Here is a 7813-nt window from a genome sequence, read left to right on the forward strand (position 1 = left end):
CTGGAGCTGGTACTCGCAAACAAGGAAGAACTGATCAGGGAGGTGACCATCAGTGGAAACGCTGGCTGCAGGGACCATGAAAGAGTGGAGTGCCACATCCTGAAGGCAGGGAGGAAGGACAGCAGCAGAGTACAGACTCGGGACTAGAGAGGAGCAGACTTTGGCCTCTTTGAGGACTGCTGGGGGATCCCATGGGAGTGAGCTCTGAAGGGCACAGGAACTCAGGAAAGCCAGCAGGTCATTAAGAGCAGCACCCACCAAGCATAAAGATGGTCCGTACCAATATTCAGTAAAACCAGTGGACATCTCAGCACAACAGCTGGACTAAACAGTGCATTATTGTCAAGCAAAGTAGGGTTGCTGTTCGGGAGGCCAAAGCTCCTCTAGGATAGACACGTGCAGGGGACGTCAAGGTGTCGCAAAGGAGTGATGCACTTCACTCGCAAGAGGGAAGCAGCACTATGTTTATTGAGGTAAGATAGTGACTTAACAAAGTTCAATTGTAAATAAGAATGATTTAATGAGGTTCAATTGGCAAGGTTCACCCAGTTATTTTCTGCATGAAGGACAGGGTCAGATGCACATGCAACGGAGACCCTCCCATTGAGTCATGAGGTTCAGAAACGACCCCCTTGCTTTCCAGACTTCCTCAGAGAGGAGGCTAGGTGTGGCTGGATCCAATCCTAGTCCCAGACATGGTCAACGGTTAATGCCTAAAGGAGTGTGTGCGACAGACTGGAGAAACCAGCCTTGAGACTCACCAAAGCATCTCAAAATGTGGCCACTCTTTGTGCAGTTTCAACCCACATGACTCTGATCCTGTAAAAATGCCAAGCCCCAAACCAACCCCCAAACCCCAGATTCCTGCATAGATATGCCCAGTGCAGTGACCTGCCAGTGTAGGGGCACAGAAGTGACTTCTCTAGTTCCCCATTTTAGGTATTTCACTGTCTTTGGCAACATCTGCAGATGTTCCTCAAGGAGTTATCAGAAAAATTTGGAAAATACCTGGGGTGGAGGGAGGTGACTGCTTTCCAGGACATGAGGGGAAATCTCTTTGCTCTCTCCCTGCCTCTGCCATCTCCATGGCAGTGACCTACCGAGCCCCCACATGACACAAGCTGAGGTCACAGTGGGATGTGCTGCATCACAGGCAGGTCTTCTCAGTGTCATGGGCAGGCGCCCTCACTTCCCCATGAGGCCCAGGCACTGCTTGGCACTACTCATGCGATACCCACAGCTGTCCTTCGTAGTGGTTCTACGGCAAGGAGAGGGGACAGGGGGCAGTGGGGCCGTGTTGGGGCCCCTCGCCAAAGGGCAGAGGAGCAGGAGCACATTGGAAAGGAGTTTGGGGTGATGAAACGGGAAGAGCATCCTTCCTCCATTGCTGAAGATGCAAGCTGAGGGCAAGGGGAGAAGCAAGATGGAGGACTGCTGGACGGACACCATCAGCCCACACCACAGTTCCTTCTTCCCAGCGCTCCTGCGGCTCTCCACTGAGGGTAAGGGCTTTGGGAGCTCCTTTCCGAGGTGTTGCACAGAGACTAACTGCAAAAACTGCTGGGAATCCTGGGCTGTGGCGGTGGCTGCACAGGGCTGGGGGCTGCCAAGAGAGTCCTGTCTGAGGGTCCCTCAGGCTCCATGGACAATGTGGCAGCCAGGACTCCTGGGTCCTGGGGCTGGGGCTGCCATGAGCCACAAGGCTTCTGTGGAGCCCACTCCATGCCCTCATGGGTGGGGTGGGCAATCCATGGCCAGGTTTCCCTGGGAGTGGTTCCTCCTTTGGGGTCTGCCTCTGAGAAGAAAAGCGTCCTGGGTCCCAGAGGCTGGGGTGGCCTGCAGCTCCCGTGGGATCCACTAGAACATGCTGGAAATGTCCATATACAATAACGAAACCTTCGCTTTATAATAACCCCAAATCCTCTGCGTGTTTGATAAAACTTCTGATCCTTCCCTTTGGATCCTTTTATACTTCCAACTTGGCACAGCATGCTTTGGGCTCAGAGATACCATCTTGAGATGGCCACAGCCCCTGTCCTCCTCCAATTTGGGCTCAAACCTCTAAACACAGAAGACAGCTTGTTTGGGAGAGCAGCTTGGAAACAGGTGGGGGATGCCCACCTGGCCATGGCCCAGTGCGGCCAGGCGCAGTGCGAGGGCTATCAAGTCCCGGGGCTGCGGTGGGGAGGGGGCTGGGGCAGGAGGGGTGCTACACTGCCCCTGGCCCCGCTGCGACCCAGCCACTCACTGCTGCCCACAACATGGCGCCCAATAGCGAAGGGAGGGGGCAGAGCAGGCCGCCAGGTCAGGAGGGCCCAACGTTGCCATGGCATCGCCCCAGTGCAGCCCTCCTATTGGCTGGCAGGAGGAGGAGGGCGGGCATCGATTTCACTGATGGCTCTGACAGCCAGTTGGAATCCAACATGTGCAAGGAGAAAAAAGATGTGAAGGAGGAGTGGGAGCAAAGCAGGCGAGAAGCAAGCGGGAGAGAGAGCCAGTGTGAGGGGGTTTGGTGGGGGCTGCGGGCGCGTTCAACTGCCGGCGGGTGCCCTCCTGCTGGGGCGGGGGCAGCGGTGCTGGCGCCGGGGCTGCTTTGCTGCAGGAGCTGCAGCAGGGGCTGGTGGGGCCGTGAGCAGGGGACAGAGCGACGTGGGCCAGAGCGGGGAGCTGCCCTGCAGCCAGATGTGGCGGCCTGCCCCGAGCAGCTGCGCTGGGGCGGGTCGGTGGGGTTTGGGTGCAGGAACCTTTGGCCCTGTGGTGGGTCTGGGATCCATGTTAAAGCATTTCCCTGAGCTGCTGCTGCCAGCGCAGCCCCAGGTGCTGCTCCGAGCTGCGTTTGGGAGCTGCTGGGCAGAGTGTGAGCAGGCTGTTGGTGTCCTCACACGGTGCCCATCCCAGTGGTGTCTTTTGTTCTGAAAAGGGCATTTCCGAGTGTCTCTTAGAGCGGCTGTCCCTGCATGTTATGCTGTGCCTTAGCCAGTGTTTTTGCTCCAGGCTTCTTGCTTCTCCCCGAGACCTGTGAGCCTGGCAGCAGCGTGAAGGGTGTTTGCAGAGCAGCTCTGTAAGTGTGAGCTGTTTTGCTTGTGAAGGGCCTTGAAAGTTGATGAATGGCCAGTGCTTGCACTTGCTGTTGTTATTTCCATCCTCCTAGGTCAGGATGAAGAGTTGCTGAATTGTGGCTCTGCTGGTTTCACCAGCCGAGATGCCCTGGCCTGAGTCCTTCCCCATGTCTCCAATTCTCAGGGCATAAAACAGGAGAATGCTTGGATGTGTAGAGGATTTTCTGGGTTTGTTCAGCTTTGAGGAAGGAACTTGACTTCTGAGTTGCGGGAAAGATTCTTCCTCTCCCTGGGACTTGAGGCCCTGCTGTCTTCAGGTTCATGATCGCTGCTCCATGCAACCCTCCTGTTAGAAAATGTTGCCAAGAATTACTTGCAGGCCTTTTCCCGGTTCCTAAGTTTTATGGGCTATGTGTAGAGACTACCTAGGCAAAAGGTAATCTTGTTTTGGGGCCATAACTGGTACCTGAGGTGTGTTTTGCTCACTCTGAAGCTTCATTGTGAAGCCACAAGGTGAATCAGGGAGGCCGTTCAGGAGCTGGCTCAGCCTTGGTGGGGGGGGGGGGAGTTGGGGGTGGGTAGGGCAGGGGGAGCTGCAGGAGGCAACAGCCCCATGGTCAGGGTGTGGGCAGTGAGGTCACCACTGTCTGTGAGAGCTATGCCAGAAAATCACCAGTGTCAAATCAGTTCTTTGCAAGTAGCTGATAGGCCAGCAGGAGGCACATGGCTCAGCTGTTGATGATGAGGTCACTTCTGCTGAAATACCTGATAGTGCAGGTGGAGGAAGAAGACTTGGCTGTTGCTTGTGAGGTCCCTTCTGACTGCTGACCTGATTGGGTAGCAGGAGCCATGTGGCTGGAGAGGTGATTGTGAGGACATTTCTACCTGAGCAGTTGATAGGGCAGCAGCAGCAGGTCCATGGCTGGGATGTGTGTTTTTGAGATCATTTCTGCCTGCGCAGCTGATAAGCCAGGATCTGGCTCATGGCTGGGGAACTTGTAGTGAGGTAATTTCTGTCTTAGAGGCTTCTAGGCCAGTGACAGAGCCATGGCTGTGAAGGTGAGTGTGAGGTCACATCTTTCTGAGTACCTGTTAGGCCAGCAGCAGGCAGTTAAACAAGTGGTGGGGGTATGCACTTGTGAGGTTACCTCTCTCTGAGCAGCTGATAGGTGAGGAGAAGACACATGGCTTGGATGTTGGTGGTGAGGTCACTTCTGGGTTTGTTGTGTATGCTCAGAGGAGGGATTGACCCCTGCAGAGCTCTACAGCAATACAGAAATGCAGCTCATTAATCAAGCAGAAGTCGATGTTCCACATCATCTGGCACAAATTTTATTTCACTCCGTCATCATGAGTTAGTACTGCTACATTTCAAATGTGGATGATGTTCTGTGGTGAATGTGGACGTGGAGTTTGACTTTCTACTTCTTGCTAAGCAGAAGCTTGCAGCCTCCTGCCGGTCAGCTAGGGAGTCCAAGTAGACTTTTGAGGCTGCTAAGTGAATCTAGTGCTGGTGTGAGCAGTGGTGTGAATAATCTCTTATTGCCAGGGTGTGTGTGCTTTAGAAATTGCCCCTGTCAAAAGAGCACGGAGCTTGTGAGATTTTCCTGCAAGGTCTGAATGCTGTGTCTGTCTTTGAGGTGTCCACCTGCTTTTATGACACATTTGGAACTGTAACACTTTTGAGGTCTCTGGTTTTCTGTCCACGTATGCAGTCACTGGAGAATGGGTGCAAAGGCTGTTGGAGGAGGCAGAAGGAATGTCACCCCCCAAAAAGGTATGGGCCACATTTTCCAAGAGATTTCTTGTTCAGAGAAGTTGAGGCACAAGCAAGAGGCAAGAGCTGGTCTGATCAGCTCCTGTGAGAGCACTTGCTCTCTGCTTCCTGGAGGTGGGAAGTGAGCAGGCCCTGGGCTGTGAGTGGATGTTCAGAGGAAGTGCATGTTGCAAGGCCTTGGAGGACTGGAAGGGAATGGAAGGGCTGGAGAGTTGGGCTTTCTGTGTGTTGGGGCGCTTGGGTGTGCCCTGCCTGCTGCCCTGTGTGGTGCTGTGCTCTGTGTGTTGCTGATGCAGAGGCGCGTGTTGGCTGCCAACCCTCTGTGAGGTGCAGGGGTAGCGGCGTGTTCCAGTGTGAGATGCCCTGTTGTGGAGCTGGGTGGTGGCCCCAGTGTTTTGCTGCTCAGCATGGGAGGAGGTGGCTGGAGAGAGCAGTGCTCTGCTCCCAGAGCCCAGCCCACCATCACGGTGTCCTTCAGGGAGAGCTGGGTGAGGACTGTTGGTGACCGTGTTCCCTCCTTGGAGCATCCTGTTGTGAGCCAGGGCTGCTCTCAATTTGGTGGTTTCTGTCAGCTGAGGTCCAGGCTTGCAGTTTCTGAAGGTCTTGATGCTTCCTAAGTCTTTGGGCTTTTACGGACTCCCCTGGAGAAAGTTATCTTCTCCCTCCTTAAAGGCTTTCTGTTGAAGCTGGACTCTCATTGCATCTTCCCATCACAGACCCTAATCAATTCCAATCCATCAGAGAGCCTCTCATGCTGTTAGTGTGCACCTCCAAGAAAATCTGGCTCCATCTTCCCTGTGCCCTCCATAAGGGAGCTGTGCACAGCAGGAAGATCCCCCTTGGCCTTCTCTTGTCTAGGCTGAGCAAACCGAGCTCTCCCAGCCGCTCCTTATATGCCCCATGCTCCAGCCCCTGACAATCTTGGTGTCCAGGTGCTGGACTCCCTCCTGTGTGCTAGTGCCTTTGCAGAATTGGCGAGTCCAAATGGGACCCAGTGTACAGACATGGTCTCCCCTGGGCCAAAAAGAGGGGCAGAACGTCTCGGTGGCCCTGCTGGCTGTGCTCTCACCAATACAGCTCAGCATAGAGGGGAGACATTTGCCCCTGCCTGTTGCGACTGAGCAAGGCCTGCGGAACTGACAGTAACACTCCAATTCTTTCTTTCTTTCTTTCTTTCTAGGTTGCTCCACCCATGTAGGTTCCCAGTGCAGTCCTAGAGCCCCTGAGGACAGTGGCAGGGTGCCAGGGTGTGTCCCTGTAGCTGTCAACATCTTTGACAACATCGTGAGCCCTCTGTGAAAGCAGCTGCAAGTGAATGAGATGAGGCTGCGTATGGATGCGAAGGCTTCCATAAATGCGCCTGGCATCAGTGGGTGACATGGGGTGTGGGTTCACCTCCTGGTACCTCTGCTGTGCTGCAAATTCCTCCTCCCACAACTGCTGTTACTGCCAGCCCCTCAGTAAATGCTATTGTGCCCCCTCCTTTTCCTAGAAGGTTGCGGTGCCATATAGGATGAGTGCAAGACCCTTATAATAAATGCCAGCATCTCTTGGGTGCCTTTGTGTGAGTGCTCCAAAGCGTCCGTAGCTTGACCTGAGGAAGTCTCAGAGCTCTTGGGCTGCTGGCTCTGGGAGGGGTGAAGATGTGCCCAGGGCCAGGTTGCCCGTGGCACCCAGCCCTCAGTGCTCTGTGGACCCAGCTGTGGAGCCCGGACTGCTGCTGCAGAGGCTGTGCAGCCAGGAGAGCTGTCATTTCAGCAGCCATCCAGTGTGGGGCTGCCTCATTCCTTGGGCCTCTTTTCAAAGGCTCTGCACCCTTTTTCCCTTCCCCGGGGCTCCTTGTCCTAGTAACTAAAGGAAAGGAAGGGAGGTTCCTTTGGGCTCAGGAGGCCTTCAGGACTTTCAACTCTTTCTGCATTGTATCTGTATCTTTTGTATTACTAAAGAAAATCCCCATTCCCCCATGCCTAGCTGTAAGTTCTGGAGGGGATGGGGGTAGAAAGCAGCAGCCTGCTGTGCCCAAAGAAAGCAGGATCCTTCCCTCTGAAACAAAAGCATCGCCCAAGGAGCCAGCTCTGTCCCTGCTTCAGCTTGTGCTGATCATTTGCACAGGCCTTGTGAGCCCAGAGTGCCTTGGCCACCTTGTGGTGTTTCCACAAGAGCTTCGCTGTGTGTCTGGGCTGAGGAGCCAAGGGAAGGCAGCGAGCAGAGCAGTGGCTGGGGAGTGTGCAAGTGGTGAGTGTCCTGCATGCATCTGTTCTTGCTGGCACTTGGTTGTATCTAGCAGAAGAGGCAGCTGTGTGGGGCAGAGACAGTGTGTTTGTAGAGTAGGTGGCAGAGCAGAGGTCTGGTGTCAGGTTGATGCCTGGTGCAGTGCTGAGTTGATTTGACAGTGTCAGCAACCCTTTGCAGTGCAGCTGCTGCCCCAGCTGATCTCTGTCCCTAGAAATGCACTAGAAATGGAAGTGGCATCCTGCTGTCATTGTGTAGGTGCTGCAGTGCAAAGGCTCCCAGCTGGGACTTGATGGTACTAAAGGAAAAGCAAGACCAGTTGTTCCCTTTTGTGATTTGTGCCCAGGGTGACAGAGTGGAGCTGTTGCATGACCTGGAGCGAGTCTTGCCAGGAGATGAAAGCTGTTTGCAGAAGACTGTTCTGTACGGAATGATCACAGCGTAATCAACGGACGTGCGAGTGGCCCAGGTGAGCTTCTCCTCTGTAAAGGTTTGCACTTTTCAGCTCCCTTGTGACTCAGTCCCAGATAGGGCAGCAGCAGGCAGGTCGATGCCATTTGTGCTTGTGAGGTGAGTTGTGCCTCTGAAGCTGGTAGGCCAACAGCATGCCCATAGCTTTGGTGATGATGGTGAGGTCTCTTGTGTCTCCATGCGTCATAAAGGGGGAGCAGGCCCATTGCTGCTGTTGGTGCTTTTGTGGTCAGTTATGCATGTGGCTGGTGATCAGCCTGGACATTGCTGCTGT

Source organism: Apteryx mantelli, chromosome 24, assembly GCF_036417845.1.
Source record: "Apteryx mantelli isolate bAptMan1 chromosome 24, bAptMan1.hap1, whole genome shotgun sequence".
Classification (NCBI taxonomy): domain Eukaryota; kingdom Metazoa; phylum Chordata; class Aves; order Apterygiformes; family Apterygidae; genus Apteryx; species Apteryx mantelli.